The sequence below is a fragment of the Drosophila bipectinata genome, chromosome XR, assembly GCF_030179905.1.
Source record: "Drosophila bipectinata strain 14024-0381.07 chromosome XR, DbipHiC1v2, whole genome shotgun sequence".
In the NCBI taxonomy this organism is placed as follows: Eukaryota; Metazoa; Arthropoda; class Insecta; order Diptera; family Drosophilidae; genus Drosophila; species Drosophila bipectinata.
The window spans coordinates 321,427-342,727 of NC_091735.1; the positions used below are offsets into that span (position 1 = coordinate 321,427).

General features: G+C 48.0%; 1 protein-coding gene and 1 pseudogene across 1 annotated transcript in view; one reads left to right on the top strand and one right to left on the bottom strand.

The window, feature by feature from the left end:
• LOC108128205 (EF-hand domain-containing family member C2-like) overlaps positions 1–21,301 on the top strand; it is a 249,911-nt gene that overhangs the window by 128,322 nt on the left and 100,288 nt on the right. The window lies entirely within an intron of this gene.
• Positions 19,642–21,301, bottom strand: part of LOC138927770 (uncharacterized) — a 39,758-nt pseudogene continuing 38,098 nt past the window's right edge.

A 21,301-nucleotide genomic window follows, 5' to 3' on the forward strand; every position in this document is an offset into this window, starting at 1 on the left:
CGACATAAGTCGAGCCAACAACTCGGCTCCCGATAACTTCAGCTTAGGCACCGTAACAGTCTTTAACGGCGCAACTCGGGACTTCGAACAGAGTAAATAGCTTGCAGATCCTGCGCCCTTGGACACGACATAAACGCATGCCCCATACGCCTCAATGCTGGCATCACAGAATCCATGGACCTCCACCTCGGATTTCGATGTCAGCACCCATCTAGGGAATTCGGCGCGCTGCGTACTACCAAAGCTGCTACAAATCATATTCCAGTCGCAGTGAAGAGCTTGAGGAAGACTTTCATCCCAGGACAACTTCTCACGGCACAGCTTCTGAAGAAAGATCTTTGCCTTTGAAATTACAGGACCAACAAGGCCTAAGGGGTCATAAAGCCGAGCGACTGAAGAAAGCACAATGCGCCTAGTGGGCTTTGAGATTGACTGAATCCCTTCAAAAGAAAATAGCAAGCGGTCAGTCGCAGGATCCCAAGCAAGACCCAGTGTCTTTGTGAAGTTGCTACCATCATCAAACTTTAGGAAAGACTCCCGATCTTCTTCAGGCACCTTATCCAGATCGTCAGCAACATTGGAGCACCACTTCCTTAACCGAAAATGGCCTTTGGCAAGGATCGCGGATGTTTGCTGCATTATGCTAATAGCTTCATCTATAGAGTCGCCTCCGGAAAGCAGATCATCCACATAAAAGTCGCGACGCAGAATTTCGGCCCCCTTTGGAAACATTATTCGCTCATCATCTGCCAACTGATGCATTGTCCGAACTGCTAAAAATGAGGCAGGCTTCGTTCCGTAGGTGACCGTGTCCAGCTTAAAAACCTGTAACTCATCCTGGGTGGAATCCCGCCAAAGAATACACTGAAGATAGCTGTCCTCAGGAAAAACCCTGACGCAACGATACATTTTACAAATATCTCCAGTAATGGCCACCCGATGGCATCGGAACCTTAACAGAATATGCAGTAACTTTGGCTGAATAACTGGGCCAGACATCAACACGTCATTCAATGAATACCCAGAAGTTGTGACAGCAGATCCATCAAAGACAACCCTGAGCTTGGTTGTTGAACTGTCTTCCTTTAAAACACAATGGTGTGGAAGAAAGTATTGGCCAGTGACGCTCGCATCAGAAGGGACTGGAGACATGTGACCCAACTCCAGATACTCCTTTATGAAGGCAGCATATTGCTCCTTTAATTGAGGACGGCGACAGAGCTTCCTTTCGAGGGAAAGAAATCGTCGAACGGCTTGGGGGTACGACTCTCCCAGCAGCTTAGAGCCGCATTTTAACGGAAGCCGCACAGCGTAAGCGCCGGAATCCAGCCGAGCAACATGTTGCACGAAATGCGCATCGCAATCTAGCTCTTCCTTCGTCCGCTTCACAATAGGCTCGGAGCAGTCTTCGATTTCCCAAAACCGGCGTAGCAAAGAATCCAGCTGATCATCCAGCATTGTTGCGCTCTCCGGAACATCCTTGTGGGCAGTGGAAACGAGTGATCTTCTCTGGACATGTGAACCGCCTCCACACACGACCCATCCAAGTTGAGTTTTCTGCAGCAATGGCAGGCCGGCTGAGAGCTTAATTTGCCCAACACACAACAGCTCATAAAACAGACTGGCTCCGATAAGAAGGTCGATGCGCTGTGGGCGGAAAAATTCAGGATCAGCCAAAGAAAGATTGCCAGGAATATTCCAGCTGGAGACATCCAAACTGAAGCTAGGCTGCAGGTCCGTGATATTGGCGGCGATGACGGCGTTAACCAGGGCCGAGTACTCGGAACAGTGGGAACGTAGGAGAATATCAACAGAGAATCCATCTGTCGCAAAGCCGGTATCTCCAATACCAGACACCGCCATGAATGATTTGTACCTCCGGAGCTGCAGCTGACTTGCCAGCCGGGAAGTGATCACGTGCACCTGAGATCCAGAATCCAACAGAGCTCGGCATGGAACAAGGGATCCAGCGCGACTACGAACAAAAATGTTCGCTGTAGCAAGCAACGATATATCGCCGCTGTGACCTTGAGCAACTAGTGCATTAGCAGTTGACGGCGAAGAGGCTGCAGGCTCGGCGACCTCGGCTGACGTGGGAGGACCAACCAAAGGCTGGCCGCTAGATGACGGCGGCAGCAGGAAATGCAGCAGGCTGTGATGCCTCCTTCCACAACTGCGACAACTAGCAGCGAGGCACTCACGCATGTAATGGCCAGTTTGCAGACACTTCCGACAAAGACCGAGTCGCCTGGCCTCACCAAAGCGAATCTCAGGGGGCATTGATAGAAATCGGGGGCATGCAGACATTATATGGGACCATCCACCGCATAGAGCACAGGTAGAGGGAAGCGAATTAGTAACAATAAAGGATGATCTACTATTATTTGCACCTCGACGCTTTCCCACATGAGCGCCCGGGGCGTATGCAGCCATGGCCACGTCCATAGCCTCCAGCGTCCTACACCGCTGCTCCAAAAATTCGGCCATCGACTCCCAAGTAGGGATGGCGTCTGAACCTGAGGAGTTTTGACTCTCCTCCCACTTGGCCTGGGTAGCTGGGTCCAACCTTTGAAGCAGAACTTGGACGATGATGCAGCTGGCGATCTGAACTGAAGTACCCAAATTCTGTAAGGCTCGCATATGGGCATTAAATTTGTCCGAAAGACTTCGAAGCGCTGCTATTGAGCCACTTTCCAACAGACTGAGGCCCAGAATCTCGTTCACGTGTGCCTGAAATATTAAGCGACGGTTATTAAATCGTTTCTCCAATAAATTCAGCGCAACATCATAGTTCTCGTCGGAGACTTCCAAGGAACGAACTGCTTCGAAAGCAGACTCCCGAAGGCAAGATCGCAACCTTTGCAACTTTTCCACCTTATTAATACGAGGATTACTGCCGACGATGGTAGAGAAGATCGAGTAAAATTCAGCCCATTCCGAGTATCCACCGCTGAACGTAGGGAGCGGCAAAGGAGGCAGCACTTGAAAACTTTGACCTAACCCTGGGTCAGCCTGCATGGTGGACATTCCGTTGGCAAGGGTGGAGTGGGCAGCAATTCGAGATGAGCGAAGGGTCGTCTCGTGCTCAATTTCCGCCTGCATCGTCGCTACGAGCTCCGAAACAGTCCATCGAAGGTCACTGCTGATCTGCAAAATGTCCAAATCCTCGAGCTCCCCGTGGATGGCCTTGAAGTCGCTGAACATGGTGGCTATCTGACCATGTCGCACGTGTAGCATGGCATCATCCACCTTGGAAATAAGCTGAAGAGCTCCTTGGATCCTCTGTAAGTCCTGGAGAATACCCAGGGCCTTGCACTTTAAAATAGCACTCCGGGTTGGAGTGGGTACTCCTGTGACGGCGCCGCTGGAGTTCATGATTTATTATATTGAGTTCCGAACAACCCGAAATAAATTTTATTTGCTCGCGGCGAACACGATCTGTCCCACTGTGCGCTCAGAACCGTAGCGGAATTGTGGAATGTATATATGTATGAAGCTATAAGCAAGCGAATGCACTTGCGTTGTGGATCGTATGTTTGTATGAAGTCTATGCGCGGGCGAATGCACTTGCGTTGTGGATCGTAAATATGTATGTGTGCTTGTGAACTAACGTTTATGTTTATGCCTGTATGTATGTATAATATAATAATATATTATAATTTGTTTATTATTGTAAATAAACTTATTAGCCACGTATGATAATTTTTCACATAACACTGTTTACAAAATTGTTTTGTTTTTGTTTTAGTAATTTGTTTATGTGTATATAAATATATTAACGATCACGTCGGGGTCACCAATGTTTGGTCATCGAGAGTTTTCGATGCCGTAAATAAAAAATGATTTTGTATTTAAATTGAACGTTATAAACTTTATTTGGGCCGCATATGAAATTAGGATTTATGTACAATATTTGAAATCAAATTTAGGATGCGAGCGCAGTAAAAGTACGAACGAGAGTGGCGCCAACCTTGCAGAATAGGCTGAGCGGAATGCTCGCTAACCATAAGCGCCGAAGTAGCAAAGCCGAGCGGCCGAAAGAGAGTCGGCTTGCGACCAGAAAAACATCAGTTACTTATTAATTGTTGTGTTTAAATTAGTTGCTTGCTGCTTGACCCGACACAGACATTGTTAAACGCCGCTTAGCAGCTCAATATTAGTGTAAATTATAAAAAAAAAAATTTTTAAGATACGTATATACTTTAGAATTAGGAACTTAAACAAGAGAATTGCTGTCAAAAAACAAAAACAAAGAATTATGTCAAATTAAAAACAAATTAAAATAAAATTATAAACACCACTCTTGTCATAACTAAGAAAAACTTTTAGCCCCATGCCCCGTGTGAGGGTTAATCAAAGTACTGTATAGCCGTTTTACTCGCACTATTCAACGCTTACTATGTTAAAATTAAAATAAGGGACTTAAGTCAACTAATGGACTACCTTGTATAATTGTATCATGGTTACAGGAAGATATATCCAGAGTTTCCTTATAGTGGTCCCGAAAACTTATCGAAATGTTTGGTTGCCCGCTACAGTAAGCAGACTCTTGATACCTGAACGGTTTTTTCTATCGACAATTAAAGTTTGACAACTAAACAGGAACAAAAAAATAAAAAAAATAAGACACTTACATCTAGTCTTATTTTTTTTTATTTTATTTTTTTTCGCGGTCTTTCAGAATTTGGAAATGGCTTGTGCATCAATAAGAGCATCAGCTAGCATTCCTGTATTCATCATAAAGCTTAGAGGCCCAGACGACCGAGGGGCGCTCGAGAAACGATTTGTTAGTACATATTAAGCTATTTGAAATTTGTTAAGCTAAGAGGAGTTAGTAAGGAAATTTAAAATTCTATATTTTAAATTAGAGGGGCAGGAAAGAGATGTAATAGAGTAGAGACCATTGTAGTTCGAACATAATGCCCTAAAAGGGTCATGCAGTGCATATGTCGAACAACAATGGCTAAGGAACAGAGGACTAAAGTTTCGAGTCCTTCTATTAGGAATATTAAATTTTAAACGTGTTAGTAAATGCTGGCTTCATACATCCCCGTTAATAAGGTTGTGCAGAAAAACTACACCGAGCATTGTCTTACGATTTGTTAAGCTAGGTAAGTTTATAAGCAAAAGTCTGCTACTGTAGGATGGAAGCTGAAGATTTGCATCCCAGTATAGACCACTAAGTGAAAATATTAAAAAGTTCTTTTGTATGGATTCTATGTACTTATATATGTACTCCTATATATGTACTATATATGTATGTACCCTCTGTACTCCATATTGCGGACTCCAGACACATGAACCGTACTCCAGTATAGGACTGTAACGAACTGTCTTTTCTGCTTCGGCTCGCCACAATTTGCCGCGGCTAGCTCACAGAGTTTCGCGGATCCGTTCCAATTTATAGATTCGACGTGATTGCCCAAGCCCAGAAAGTAATACAAATAGCTTGCAGTTTCCACACTCTTTATTTTGAGACCTCTTTACACTACAAAAGGCTTTCTTTCTCTTTTCCTCGTTGCTCCTTCTGTTTCTGCTGGCTCCGTCGTCGGCGTCCTCTGCGAGTTGTTCAGAATACGCTGCCGCTACTCCGTCGCCTATAGTACTCCTGTTGCCGTGGTGCTAGCGATTCCGCTACCCTCCGCCCTTTTGCCTTGAGAAACACCCCATTGGGTCGACTACGACTGGTCAGACGATTGGCAGGGATCTTTCGCCCCCCTACTCCCGAGAACCTCCGTGCATACGCGCCGGCGGGCCGGGATTAAAGGTTGGCTGCGGTCTGTCGCCTCCACTACACCGGGACACCGTTCATACGCTCCGATGCCAGGTTTGGGAGTTTGTTTGCTGACTGCCGTCTCCGCTACACCGGGACCCCGTGCATACGCTCCGGTGCCAGGTTTGGAAGTTGCCTAAGCGTGTCGCCTTCGCTACACCGGGACACCGTGCATACGCTCCGGCGCCAGGTTTGGAAGTTGCCGTGTGACGTCTCCGCTACACCGGGACACCGTGCATACGCTCCGGTGTCAGGTTTGGAAGCCGCCATGTGACTGACCGTATGTCGCGCTCCCGTTACACCGGGACACCGTGCATACGCGCCGGCGAACCTGTAGTGGCGGGGTTGGTGACCAGGGTGTTCTCTCTCGGTCTGTGACTTGGGCGCGAGTTCTCAAGTCGGCCGATCCTTGTTTCGCAGGACCACGCCTGTTGGTTGCGATTCCAGGAATCGGTAAGGCGTACGCCAGACTTATCCTTTCTTCACTTCCTTGCAAGGCTACCTGCCGTGTTCGGGAATGGCCCTACTCGACTCTGACGCCCTGGGATCGTAGAGAAAACCGTCCAGCAACGGGTCCTTGTCTCCCTTGTCCTGTACGTCTCGTGTACACCGGGCGTGCGATCCCGAGTCGGTCTATCCTTGTTTCGCATGACCACGTCTGTTGGTTGCGATTTCAGGAGTCGGTAAGGCATACGCCAGACGTATCCTTTCCTCACTTCCTTGCAAGGCTACCTGCCGTTTTCGGGAATGAACCAACTCAACTACACGACCCTGGGTTTTCAGAGGAAAGTCCAGCAATAATTCCTTTCCTTATTGTCTATTCGCTCTCCTTGCGCTTGGCTGTCGGACTCTCCAAAGGCAGTCCTTCAACTCAAAAAAACCGAATCCTTTTTAGAAACGCTCTTACACTTGAATGGCGGACTCTCCACAGGCGGTCCTCCAACTCAACGCTACAAGCTTCCTAAAAAGACTCGTCTCGAGCCGCTCCAATGGGCCTCCTTTTATACTGACTGGATCGCCCGTTAATCCTCCTGGATTCTGCTCCTTCCGTTAATCCTGCTTCCAGAATCACGCCACTTTCCCATTGGCGGGTCGCTGTCCGTGGCCCCTCGTTTCCCCCGGCCACGAATCTCTGCTGCTGGTATGTGGTGAACCGGTGGGCTTCCAGGGCCCGCTGCACTCTTCGTCGCAACCCGGCGTCAGCGTTTACCCTTTCACCGGCTACCGTTACGTTCAACGTGGATTCCGTCCTCCCACGGGTAGCCCTTCGCCGGAACCCACGGTAACTGGCTTTCACCTTTCCCCCCGTACTGATCCTGGCGACATTCCCTTGGGCTGCCAGGTTGATGACCGGTGGTTAAATAATAACGGGCCAAGATGACTTCCTTGAGGGACGTCAGATGTAGCACGGACCAGACGGGACTGTATGTTTTTAAATAAGACTCTTTGTGTCCTTCCATCTAAATAGCTGGAGATCCACGTTAAGAGGTCTTTAGGAAAACCCAGCATATTCAGTTTACTCAACAAGAGTGAGTGATTAACTGAATCAAATGCTTTGCTGAAGTCTGTGTAAATTACATCGGTTCAATATCCCATGCAAAAGCCATCTATGACAAAGGATGTCAACTCCAGTAAATTTGTGGTGGTGAAGCGACGCCTAATAAAGCCATGAGGAGGCTTTACAAGGAGTGATAATCGAAGAGCAAAGGTATTGCATATGGGGGGAAATTAATTTTTCAAATAACTTTGGAATTGCCGACAACTTAGAGATGCCTCTGTAGTTGGCAGCCTCGGACTCTTTCCCTTTTTTATGTAGGGAAATTATGCATGATTCCTTCCACTTAAGGGGAAAAAAGGTTTCCAAAGATAAGTTGAAAAGTCTTTGAAGAGGTTTGCACAGAGCCCTGGTGCAGTATTTTAGCACACAGCCTGGTACTCCGTCGAGGCCTGGCGAATAAATGGGTTTTACCCTTAAAAGACCAGATAATAAGTTGTTGTCAGAAAAAAACGGACAGAAAATAAGATTTGCTGCTTGGATGTTATATGCGTGAGGCTGATCTGTCAATTTAGGCGGAGAATAAGTTGTTTGAAAAAATTCTGCGAATAGATCGGCAATGGCCTGATCAGAGGTCGCAGAGGAATTTTCAAACGTAAGCAGGGGTGAAAAAGATACATGTTTACGCTTAGTGTCTACAAAATTATAAAACTGGTTTGGATCCTGAGTAAATTGTATCCGGCAGCGGTCAATATAATTCCTATAACATTCCGCGTTATGCACGATAAAATTCGACCGAGATAGTAGGTATCTTGAAAAATCAACACTACTGCTTTTTATATTTTAGTAAGAGCCTATTTTTAATATGTTTTAGGTTAGTGAGGCACCTTGTATACCAAGGAGGATTTATTGAAGCGGATGGATATTTCCATGGCACACAGGAGTCAAAAAATTTATTTAAAGTACAGTAAAATTTTTCTAAAGTGACGGTAAGATCAGTGCATGCCAGAATATCGGACCAATCGTAAGTGTCGATAAGGCTATTAAGTTTCTGGAAGTCAGCTTTACGGAAGCAGCGAATCTTATTTGCCACGCATAGATACATCTGATCGATACCAGGAATAGTTTCGATAGAGACCTCCAGCGTGGGGTGATAAAGATCCTCTGGGGTTGAAAGGGGAAAGGCTCTGGAGAGAGCGGTACCATCAGGATCAGATACAAAACATAAGTCTAAAATTTCTAAACATAAGTCGAATTTCTAACATGGTTAATCTGAACATGTCTAGGGACATGTTAAACATGCCCGCGGTGAAGTCATGGTGAGTGATAAGTGATAAAGATGGTGAGTTATCGACGTTGGACCACTTTAATTCTGGGATATTAAAGTCGCCCACCGCTACGAGTTGGTCACGATCCGTCATAAGATTAAAGACGAATCGAATAGCGGACAAATGCTGCCAACATGTGGGCGGTTCAGACATAGGCGGTATATATGAACATGTAATGTATAAAAATTTCACGGACATAGTGATTTTAACGCAAATAAATTCCATGTCCCAAATAAACTCTTGGGATTTCACCTGAAGCAAGAGTAGAGTCTACCGAAATAAGGACTCCACCCCCCCTTCGCTGAGGTCGATCCCGTCTAAAAGTGGTGTACTTACTTGGAAAAACTTCGGAGCTAAAGATCTCAGGCTTTAACCAAGTTTCTGTAAAGGCTATAATGTGGGATGCAAAGGAAGAACTATCAGAATGTAGTTTAGGGGAGTTTGCTACGGAGCCCCCTAGTATTCTGATACGTTAGTGTTAGTGACGAAACTAGTTTTTTGGGTTAGTGGCCAAAGAAGAGGTGGAGGGTAGGTCAGTGGATTCGATATTGGGAAGTCTCACTCCCACTGGTTTTTTAACTTTTTTCTTTACGGAACTAGGCTGATGTTCTTGGACGAAAAGATTCTCTGGCCAAAAACTGGAAGAACAAATCGTCTTGAACATCAGAAGAACTTGTTCAACGCTTACAGATCCGTAGGGAGGAATCGTGTATCAACTTGCTTGGAATTGGTCAAGCTAACTCCCAGGCTAAGAAAAAGATACACCCTGTAGTGAAGTCAACAATTAATGGTAGTGAGTTTCCGTTCGACTTTTGGATTTTGAGAACTATCTCGAGTTATCACCCTGACCAGTCAGTGAACGTGAAAAACTTCCCATAGAACTTGCCCTTAGCAGACCCTAATTTTTATAGACCTCAGCAGATAGGCATGTTAATATGAGCCAAGTAATTTTTCGAACTGTTGTCCGTTGGCCAAATAAAACAAGGTCCAAACCATCCCATCCTCCAAATAACTCACCTTGGATGGATAGTATCGGGAAAATATAAGGCTAATACCTCAACTCCTCAACAGCCTATCTCTGTCAATTTGAAATAATTCTGGAAGAAGAAGTACTAACTTTTAAAAAGCTTTTGTCTCCTGAAAAAGAGTTATGTGAGGAACATTATCATAAAAATACAATTTTTTTGCCTTCTGGTCGATTTGAATTCTTCCATTTAAATCGGATCCAAGCGTTTTGGCAAACTCGTTCAAGGTAGCCAAACGCCGTTTTTTTTTTTCTCGAGATCCGAATTTAAAGAAAATGTATGTGGAATTTATGGAAGAATACGAATCCTTAGGTCGTATTTCCCCAACGATGTTCTTGCTACTCCATACTACGTCATACCCCATCAGTGCGTCTTACAGCATCAAAGCACATCTTGTAAGATATAAACACAGAAGTGCCTACGATCTGTTAATGGTTGGTCCTACAATCCAAGAAGAGTTGTATTCAACTCTTCTTCGTTTCCGGCTGAAAAAATGCTCTCTGATAGCCGACATAAAAAAGATGTATCGCCAAGTAATGGTAAATAAAGCCGATAGGTAATACCAGTTGATAGTGTCGAGGAAAGACCCATCAGACATATGGCACTGCGCCAGCCCCATTCCTGGCCATTAAGTGTTTGAAAAGGTTGAGTTAATCTGTGAAAATACATTCCCTCGAGCTGCCGAAGTTATTGGGTCCGATTTTTACGTCGAAGACATGTTAACGGGTGCTGGGTTTGAATTGAGCAAAAAAAACGGTGGGTTTGAATTGAGCAAGTGGTTTTCAAACTCGCCTGAAGTTACTGCATCCGAGAGCACGGTTAAGCCAATAACACTCTCGGACTCAGAACTGACTAAAGCATTAGGAATCGCTTGGGTTCATAAAAAAGATGTGCTTAATTTTGAAATTGATGCTTCAGTCATGGGTCAAAGGGCGACCAAGCGAAACATCCTTTCATTGACATCGAAGCTGTTTTGACCCCCTTGGCTTATTAAGCCCTATACTAATAAAAGAAAAGAGATCCTATTGCAGGAACTTTGGCTAAACAAGCTAGATTGGAATGAGTCCATTCCACTGCACTTACAAACAGCGTGGAACAAAATACAAATTGCCTTGTCGCAATTAGAGGACATCTCAATTCCGTGATTCGTGTTTACCGAGCCGATGTCACCGATTCAAATTCATGCCTTTTCTGACGCAACGATGAGAGCCTATGGAGCCTGCGTCTATATTCGTTGCGAATCTGCAGAAGGTATTAAATTTTCATTGTTGACGGCGAAGTCCAAAGTAGCGCAGCTCATGACAAAGACGCTTCCCCGTCTTGAGTTATGTGCCGCTCACCTTCTCAAGATAAAGCTTCTAATAAAAGTTCCGATCAAACGAAGTTCCGTACTTTGGTCGGATTCAGAAGTAAGTCTTCATTGGATTCGTTCCCATCCATCGTCACTGTCAACGTTTGTATCGGATAGAGTAGCTTAAATTCAAGAGTGGTCAGATGATAGCACGTGGCTGCATGTACCAACTAAAAAGAACCCGCCAGATATAGTGTCTAGAGGTGGAGACATAAAGGAGACTGTAGAATCGATCTGGTTTACAGGTCCATCGTTTTTAAAGGAACCGGAAGATAAGTGGCCGACGAGCCCCCGGTTTAATCTGTCACCAGAACTTCTACAGATGGAAACAAAAAGAATGCGGTCGGATTAACCGCAATTGTATCTACCTTACATTTATTGGAAGTGATAGAAGGATATTCCTCTCACCTAAAACTGCTGCGAGTGTTCGTTTATTTGTGCCGCTTTATAAGGAAATCGAAGAAAGTAGTGAATTCTGATATTGTTCCCTCACCTGTCGAATATAATATAGCCTTTAATAAAATAGTCGAAACAGTCCAAGAGCACGAGTATCAAGATGAAATAGAAAAGATCCGGAAAAATTTAAGTGTTAGCCCTAGTCTACAAAACCTAAATCCCTTTCTACACGAATCATTAGAGGCTAAGCTTAGCTTTTCGTTATTGCGGGTTGGGGGGCGACTAGCTAATGCTCCAATATCGTACGATGCCAACGTTCCAGTCTTGTTGACAAAACGCTCTCAATTTGTTCAGAGCTACGTCCGATACTTGCACGAGTCGAATTTTCATGTGGGTCCACGAGCCCTTATGAGTCTTTTGCGATAGCGCATATGGATCGTAAATGCGCAGGAAGTCTGCGGTCAGACAGTACGGTCATGCATACGCTGCTTGAAATGCAAGCCTCGTCTGATGACTCAAATCATGGGTGATTTACTCTTAGACAGAAATCGTGCTCTCCGCCCATTCTCCATATGTGGTGTTGATTTTTTTGGCCCTATTGATACGACATTGAAAATTCGTGGTAGGCCACCCTATAAGTCCAAAGCAGTTCATTTAGAAGTAGTTTCCGACCCTTCAACTGATTCCTTTTTATTGGCTTTTCAAAGGTTCGTTGGGCGCCGAGGATGTCCGCAGATCGTGCACTGCGACAACGCGACGAACTTCGTCGGAGCGAGTCGCCACTTCGCAGACCTTCGTCGGAGAATCGAGGACGAGGTCAACGCGGTCACTCAATACGCATCAAAAAGCGGATGCGTATTTGCGTTCATACCGCCGCGGGCTCCGCACATGGGCGGACTATGGGAGGCAGGTGTGAAGTCTGCAAAACACCTACTCCTACGAGCGGTAGGGAACGCCAGACTGACCGCGGAGGAGCTGCAGACCGTCCTCGTTGGAGTCGAGGCCGTCCTGAACTCACGACCCCGGGGGGCTCTGAGTCAGGACCCAAGCGACGGCGAGGCGCTTACTCCCGGGCACCTGTTGACGGGCCGCTCATCGCCCCACCAGCACCGCGGACCCCGGACCAGCAGGGTCTAACGTGCTTGCGGCGATGGCGGATGACATTTGCAATCAAGCAAATGTTTTGGCAGCGATGGTCACGGGAGTACGTCTTGGGCCTACAGGCGCGGTCGAAGTGGCAGAACAAGGAGGACGACATCCGGACGGGCGAGCTGGTCCTGATCGCAGAGGATTACCAGCCACCACAACAGCGGCTCATAGGAAGAGTAGGAGCAACACACGCCGGCGCGGACGGAAGGGTCAGGGTCGCCGTCGTCAGAACTAGCTTTGGAGCGGAGTGCAGTAGAGCGGTCCACAAGCTGGCGCGGCTGCCAGTTGGTTGAAGCCTAATGGAGGCCTTCAACGGGGCCGGTGTTAATTGTTTTGTTATTATATTGAAGTTGTCAAAAATTTGAAGTATAGTTTATAGTTGAATTGTATTTAATAGTTGTTAGTCTCTAAATTTACTCTAAGATAGCTTGGGGCGGAGCTATAGCGATAGCTAATATTCGATCTTGTGCGAATTCGCCTTGCTTCACCGCAATAGATAAGTTAGACTTAAGATTAGAGAAAAATATAATCGGAATTATAACGATGAAGAGGACAGATAGCCGTTAGCCGTTACACACGTTCGATGAAAACGGTGTTTAAAGGGTGTTAACAAATTCTGTATCCGCATTGTACCGACTCAACGGGCAATCTCGAAGTATTCTCAGGACTGCGCCTGACTGACATTATTTCGTTTTCAATATTTTAGCACAACAAAGGATATTTATATGCAGCTACCAACTACTACTTCTAACAAAATTCGAAAGCCTGAATTTTTAATTGATAATCTGGGTCTTCTCCATTGCTATAACAATTTCCTCTTAGATATTACATTAGCTTTTATCTGCATTTTCAAATTTATAATGAATCTAAATAGGACCTGAGGTGTTTATTGAGAAATGAAAAAGTATCCTGCTGAATCGTTCCAGCCAGAATCAATCTCGATTTTGTCTCGATTTCGTTTAAGAAACTTAACTGATCAAATGTATTTGACAACAATAGTTGAAAGCGTAATATTATGGAATGTGGTACTGCTGAATTTTCCAACAACTACGATTTTCTAACTCCTAGAAATATTAATCGGTTGTATTAGGGTTTCAAGTGTTTAAGAAAGAGTTACCACTGAATTTTCCAATGAATACAATCTCGATTTCTTTGAACTTGAATAAAAATAGGATATAACGTTTTACACCTTTAGTTTATTCCCTGGTCTGCTTTTAAGGTGTTTCCTAAAACGAAAAAAATCTTAAGATAATAAGCAAAGGATTACGGAAACTAAAACAACTTTTCTAGAGCGAAGGCTATTAAGGTATGTTCGGGAAAGCTTGGAAAAGCATGGTGGTTTTGCTTGCCCCACGTTGGGCGCCATTAATTCTGTGACTTTCCAACAGGGACAACCATTAAATATTGTTATACTTCTATAACTTAAAGTTAGAGGTAGAATAAGAGAAATAAGAATAAGAATGTTAAAGAGTTATTCCGGGCTAGGTCCAGCGGGTGAGTTCTGCGCAGCTTTCGCATCTGTTTGCTATTGTCGAGGAGAGTTTGGACGCCAATTCATTGGGGTGGTTGTGTAGCCTCTGGATGTACTTGCTGCTGCTTCTCTGAACCTCCTCCTTCACTCATGGAAAGCCAAGCACCTCGTGGATTGTCTGGTTGTCGTGGTAGACGTAGACCCCAGTGGCGATACGGAGGGCTCTATTTTCAAATGTCTGGATAGTCCGAATATTAGTCTGACTCGCCGTGCTCCAAAGTTGGATCCTGTATGTCCAATTTTGTCGAATAATCGCCTATGTACAATAGGATTTTCGATGAGGTCCTTCGACCTCTTATCTATCAGTCAATAGTACGCCTTTAATCTCACTTCACACTGATTTCGCTTTTTGACTATGTGAGGTTTCCAAGTAAGCCTCCTGTCTACCGTGAAGCCCAGGTATCTTGTGTTTTCTACCTGCGGAATTGGGGAGCTATTAAGGTGGACCGGTCGGAAATTTCCTGAACAAAGAGAAAATGTGGTGGATTTATCGTTATTCACTTGAATATTCTACCTTCTTTGCCAATTGCCGAGAAGATCTAGTTGCTCCTGCATGACAGCAGCTGGCTCTGTAGCGTTGTCAGCAGCTGGCGCGTGTGCGCGGTGCGCAGGTGTAGCGGGAGCGACAGTCCGCAGCCAACGCCCAATCCCGGCCCGCTAGGTCGTATGCGCGGTGGATCCCTGGAGTAGCGGAGCGGAAGAGCGCTGCCCAGTCTTTAATCAGTCGAAGACGACCCAAGAGTGTGTTTCCAAGACGTAGGAAGGCCCGCGTGAAAGGGCGACGATTAGGAGACTCTAAGGCAACGCAGCACGAAGAGTAACAGCAGCGACGGAGCAGCGGCGGCGACTGGGACACCTGGAACGACCAACAGGAGGCACCGTCGACGGAGCCGAGCAGAACCAGGAGGAGCAACCAGAACACGGAGCGGAAGCTGGTATTGGGATCAAGCTATAATATTTTGGGAAAAGCGTTTAAATAAAGTGTTTTGGAAAGTTATATGCTATTTGTATTATTTCTGGGCTCGGGCAATCACGTCGAACTATAAACTCGGTGGAACAGACCCACAAACTCTGTGAGCTAGCCGCGGAAAATTGTTGCGAGCGGAAGCAGAAAAACAGTTCGTTTCACCTGGCACCCAAACTACGTGATTGCATTTAGTCTTGAAGTAACATAGCATAGATATGGGAAGGAAAAACTGGATATACTCACTTGGAAAAGAAAAGCTGAGCGAAGTGTGCAGAGAACTCGCTCTACCAGCGGTCGGGACTGTGGGAACCATGAGATCCCTGGTGGCGAAGGTTGGTACAAGGTCCACCCCCAGGCAGAGAGCGACCAGCGGGACCGAGAGACTCATGCAGAGCTTGGCGGTACCGAAACCAAGAGTAGGAAGGATCATGGAGCCGGAATCAAGAAGGTATGTCCCAGTTCCGGTAAACTAGGCGAAATTGGCTAGGCAAGTGAGGGACTGGTCGTTTCGGTTCGACGGACAGGAGACCTGTTGGAGTTCCTCGACCGGGTGACGTGATCCGCAAAAACGTATGAACTGGACATAAACACAATCTCAAGGGCCATGCCAGAATTACTGCAGGGGAGGGCTCAAAGACGGTTCATCATGAACGACGAAAAGTGGCCAAAAAGTTTTCAAAGCTTGCCTTGAATTTGGCCCATTTAGAGGCAAGCTTTGAAAACTTTTTTCTGCCGAAAGGATACTTTGTGAAGTTGGCGGATCAGGTTTGTCAACGGAAGCAGCGACGTGGAGAACCGTTCAAAGAGTACATGGTGGACCTTCAGTCCCTAATGAAGCCACTAGGAAAAACCACGAAAAAGGTAATCGAGATGCTCGTTGAAAACTGCATGCCAAGAATGAAAATTTCATATAAGGCCATACGCCTGCGCATCCTTAGAAGAAGTAATGGGCCTGGAGGAGGAGTTCGAGGAGCTGGCGCAGGAAGAAGAAGCCTTTAACAGGCAAGTCGCCACGGAACAACGATGGAGCCACAGTCAACCGGACGTAGACGAAAGGTGGCAAAGAGAGGAACCGCAGCATGGCGAGGCAGCAGGTTACCAAAGGGATCAATAAACCCAGAGAGAACAAAGGGACGGTTTCCACCACCCGTAAACCAAAAACTATAGACACCAAGGTGGCAGAAAAAGGAAATGCGCCAAGGCCCGCCGGAGCGGCAGAGCAGCCCAAGTCAAGCTTGGATGCCCAGATGGCAGCCTGAGGGTCAGCACAGATTGGCTCAGCAACGACCGGACCGGCAGTGGACAGCAGTACCAAGGCGGGGTCCTGTGAAGAACCCAGCATGCAACAGATGCCGTGGCATGGGCCATTGGGCGAGCGGGTGCAAGAACCCAAGAATGTTGTTCTGCAAGATGTGCGGCACGACAGGGGTAAGGAGCACAGAATGCTGCCAGCAGTTGGGAAATGCGTAGCGGTCCCAGCAACCGGGAGAAGAGCAGGGATGCCTGGTGATGCCAGGCATGTAGGACAGTCTGATGCTAGGATGGGATTTCCTCAGCGAGTTTGACGCAACAGTGACATGCGCCGGCCACCACATTACTATACCCAAGAGGGAGAGATGGGGCGGCTGTCTGAAGTATAGGCTGTCCATCGCAGTGGCCGGATTCCCAGAGAAATGGGAAGAGGAAAGCGATAAGAGGATCATTGAGAAAGAGTTGGAAGCGTTCGCTGGTCTAAGAGGCTGTTCAAAAGGCAGCACAACCCACCATGAAAGACGACATCCCCATAAGGCAGCGGTAGTATCCAAAAAATTAAAAATACAGGGAGAGACAAACGCGAGCTGCTGGAGCCCTCGATTAGCGCTTACAGTTTACCTATTGTGATGTTGAAGAAGAAAACGGTGCCACGGATAAATTACATTTTGAAGCAACTGAGGGAGGCAAAATTCTTCAATTCAGCTTCGACTTGAAGGACGGGTATTGGCAAATCCCTCTAGAGGAGGGAAGCAGGAAATACACCGCCTTCACTGTACTTGGGAAAAAACTGTACCAGTGGAAGATGATGCCGTTCGGCTTCCACTTAGCCTCAGCAACGTTTTAGAGGGCCCTTGACCATGTCATAGGCCCGGATATGGCTCCACACGCGTTCGCATATCGGGAAGATATCATCGTGATCGGACGCACCAAGAAGGAACGCTACAGGAGGTTGAAAGTGGCGAACCTGCTGATAAATGTCATTTCTAAAGGCTGTAGCTGCTATACTTGGGTTGCTGTTTTTTTTCGGGTCTGGAGGTCAGACCATGTTTACTATATGTTTTCGGGGTCGCTGAATTCGAATCCGAGGTCCAAAAAACTGACATAACCTTAAAAAACCTCATACAAAATTATATTGGAGTCCGTGGGTCAGACCATGTTTTTTATATGTTTTCAGGGTCGCTGAATCCGAATCCGAGGTCTAAAAAACTCCAGAATGTCAGGGTTACGACATAACCTAAAAAACTTGATAACATTTTTATTTTCCGAGCGACCCCAAAAACATATGGTGTGTGTAGGCGTTGGTTCCGCAAAAAGACTCCAGAATGGAGGTTGAAAATAACAAGTCGGGGGCGTCTTCAGTTCAAGTAAAAAACGCGTTCAGTTTTATTGGCTGCGTACATCGAATTGCCAACTTAAAAACTAGTACAAAAAGAGATCGACGACAACCAACGAGCGAGAAGAGAGGGCACAGAGGGGCGAGTGTGGATGCGCTCTTCAGCGCGGGTGCGCTCTTTAGCGCGGTTGCGCTCTTTAGCGCGGGTGCGCTCTTCTGCGCGGATGCGCTCTTTAGCGCGGGTGCGCTCTTCAGCGCGGATGCGCTCTTCAGGTGAGCGGCACCACGGCCCCTCACCTAAACATTCCGCCCCCCTTGCAATCGCTCGGGTTGCAATAGCTCCCTCGGTGTTATGGCTGGTGGCAGGCTCCGGACACTACCCATCCAAACACGGTGCTCTGGGCCACTGGCAGTCCGTCCTGGATCTTCAGGAAGCCCGGTTGGATAATCCGTGGGTACATATCTGCGCCTAGGACGACGGAGATTGTCGCTGGCAGATGGAATCGCTCATCCGCCAGGGTCACGCCTCGGAAGTGGGCACGCACCGCCTCGCTCAGCTCCCGGGACGGCGTACGAACTCGTACGTGAGGCTCGATCTTAAACATGACCTCCAGCTGAACGCTATCATCGGTCGTTGACCCCACGGTGGCGGAACACACCTGTTCGTCCCCCACGCTGGTAGTGGGCAGCCGGAAACACGCAGCGAGCGAGGCGTCGATGCAGCTCGAGGGCGTGCATGGGTCGATAAGGGCCCCCGTGTCGAAGCTCCGGGTCCCAGTGTCGATCCGCACTGGTGCAATCGGCAGCACGTTGACGCTGTTCCGTTGCCGCAGCGACGAGAGGGTGGGCGCAGCGACCGCGTCCAGCGGCAGCTCTCGACGAGAGGCGGAACTTTGCCTAGGTGCGGATGACGTGGGCGGATGAGCGGTGGTCGGCAACCGAGGAGTGGCGGAAAAATGCCGAGGATGTATCGACGAGTGCCGGGACGTCGGTGGCCATGGATCGGGTTGGGATTGCCGGAAAGTGGCGGACCCAGGCCGAGGAGCACCCGAACCGCGCCGGGAGTTGGCGGATGACGGCCGGGCGCCAGACGAGACACTCTGTGTCCTGACTCCCGCGCTCCATGACCGGTGCTCTTCTCGGCGTGCCTTGCGCCGAGCCCGCGGCTTCTCCACGAGATGCAGCAGCGTGTGGTGATCCTGACCACACGTCTTACAACCGTCACCCTGCCGACAGGATCCGTCGGAGTGCTCGTGGGCCAGGCAGCTCGAGCAATACCGGTTCACAAGAACCGCTCGGAGCCGCTTCTCGGCGCTAAGGCGTAGGAAGCGCCGACACTTCTTTAAGGCGTGGATTCCATTGCAGACTCGGCAACGGTAGGATTGAATACCTCGAGTACATCTGCTCTCCAGCGATGCGTGGGTGTTGCGTGGACGTGGCGACATCGTGTTGGCTATGGCTGACGGAAATATTATGAAGGAACAAATAACATGATCAGAATCGGTGTAAATGAAGGTTCGGAACTACAGGCAGAGCTACGGGACAGCACAATGGACAGGAACATTGGAGCGGAAGAAATGTTGCTTACTGTGGGTAGGCGGACGCGTCCAACGGAAGAAGCACGACCTTAACAACGGGCCGCTTTACGAGCCCTCGCGCGGTGCGGATGTCGATCACGCGGACATGGCCATCAGAGCCGGGATACACCGCGTCAACCCTGCCTAAACGCCACTCATTGGACGGAAGGTTGTCTTCCTTGATGACGACCATATCCCCAACGCGGAGGTCCTTCGTAGGGGCTCGCCACTTGTTTCTCTGATGGAGCTCCTTGAGGTACTCCTCCTTCCATCGGAGCTGAAATTGCTGCTGAAGCGCCTTGAGGTGTTGCCAACGATTGATGATGGAATTGGTGTCCCCCTTTATGTTTAAGAAAGTGCCCGGGTGTAAGAGCTAGCAGGTCAGCAGGGTCTTCGAACATTGGCGCGAGTGGCCGCAAATTCAGGCACGCCTCGATCTTCGCCAGGAGAGTAGCCAGCTCCTCAAAGGTGTATTTTCGCGTGGCGGCAGACTTGTAGAACAAGGTCTTGAAGCTCTTGACCCCTGCTTCCCAAAGGCCCCCCATGTGGGGAGCTCCCGGAGGAATGAAATGCCAGAGAAGCTGCTGGTGACTATAGGCAATTTCTCGGTCGTAAGGTCCGACGTAGGCTCTAAATGGATGGCCTTAGTGGAGAAGCACACAAACACCAACACATAACCCTTAGTGATGAGACAGGCCCTCCCCGTATAGTTTTTTATTTCGAAGAGACCGGCATAGTCCACACCGGTGTGCGTGAACCGGCGCGAGAAGGACGTCCGTTCCTTGGGTAGCTCTCCCATGAGTTGCGTCTGCAACTTCTTCTTGTGGATGACACATACCTTACAAGAATAGACAACGGACTTGACCAAATTTTCACCCTTGGAATCCAGAACTTGGCCCGGATCAGACGGATCATCAGCTGACTGCCACCGTGCAGCGTGATGCGATGTGTAAAATGAACCAGGAGTCGAGACAGATGACAGTCGTACGGAAGGATAATAGGGTGCCGTTCGTCATATTGGAGAAGTTCAGAGGACGTGACCCGGCCGCAGGCTTTCATAAGGCCTTGCGAATCCACGAAGGGGTTCAGATTTTGAATCGGACTGGATGCCGATATTGGACGCTTTTCGCTTAAGCAGCCCATCTCAGAGACGAAGTGTCTGCGCTGAGTGACGGAAACTAGAAGACGTTCAGCCGACGTAGCCTCATTAGCGGTCAGGTGCTCTTCAAACGAAAGTCGAATCTTCCGCGCGCGCTGGATGAAGCGATTAACATAGGCAAGGACTCGTAATGCCTTGTCGAGTGTGGAAAAACGCTCAAGGAGATCTTCGGGGGGTACTTTCGCGACATGGACCTTGACTGCTCGCTTCTCGAGTTCAGTCACGGGGGCATCATAGCCTTGAGTGGGCCAGTCGCTGCGAGGCTTCTGCAGCCAGTCAGGACCGTGCCACCACAACTGGTTATCTGCAAGATCTTGGAGAGCTACGCCCCGGCTAGCGAGATCCGCAGGGTTATGCTCGGAGCGGACATGTGCCCATTTCTACTGGCACGCTGGCTTATGCAGCCACAAGAGGACAATAGTCGAGTCGGTCCAACAGTATAGGGCAGACGCGGCCCCTGGCATTTGTGGCAGAACGGCGGTGGCCATCTCGGACAACAAAAAGGCACCGCACTAGTCGAGGGAGCGACACCGTCTTAACTGGGGCCACTCGAGTCTTTGCAGTCAGCAGGGTCACTATTACCGTGGACCCAACATCGACACGAACGTAAATTGCTGCGCCGTACGCCTTCTGTGAAGCGTCGCAGAACCCGAGGTGTTCGACCTTTAGGTGTGGTCCGAACGCGACCCAGCGAGGAACACGAATCTGATCGAGCACCGAGTAATTCTTTAGGAAGTCAACCCATCGCTGACAGAAGTCTTGAGGGAGGGCGTCATCCCACCCTAGATCCAGAAGCCAAATGTCTTGCATGAACATTTTTGCCCGAACAATGAAAGGAGCGAGCCAACCTGCTGGATCGAACAATTTGGCAATTTGGGAGAGGACTTGGCGCTTTGTGAAAACCGAGCCGGAAGTCAATTCTGGCGGGACAAAAAAGAATTCATCAGTCGTCGCTTTCCACCG